The sequence below is a fragment of the Callospermophilus lateralis genome, chromosome 6 (genome assembly GCF_048772815.1).
Source record: "Callospermophilus lateralis isolate mCalLat2 chromosome 6, mCalLat2.hap1, whole genome shotgun sequence".
In the NCBI taxonomy this organism is placed as follows: domain Eukaryota; kingdom Metazoa; phylum Chordata; class Mammalia; order Rodentia; family Sciuridae; genus Callospermophilus; species Callospermophilus lateralis.
In genome coordinates, this window is record NC_135310.1 from 118,579,909 (window position 1) to 118,580,353 (window position 445).

Consider the following 445-nt stretch of genomic DNA (forward strand, 5'->3'; position numbering starts at 1 on the left):
CAAATATTTTCAGTTCTTTCTTGGGCATGTGGTAAGATTGATCTTCCCTGCCCACTTTGGCCAATCAAATGAGCAAAAGTGTTTAAGCATCATTTCTAGTGGAATTTCTGAGTCAGATACTACCACTACACTCCCTTTTCCTTCTTTAACAGTTGTAGAAGTACACAAAGGAGTCTCCCTCAGCCTGTATTCCTAAGTAATGGTGATGTGGAGCAGATCCCTGCCCTTCTATCCCCAGCTGGCCTGTGATGAATAAAAAACATTGGGAGGTTGTTATTGTGGCGTAGCCTCACCCATCTTGACCAATTTAGAGCTCCATAGATTGTCTCCTGTTGATTATCTTTGGTCTTAACCCTGCAGCCTGCTGTATTAGTCAGATTTTCATTATCAAAATAAAATACCTAAAGGTAGCCATTATGAAGAAAAGAGATTTATTAGCTCACAG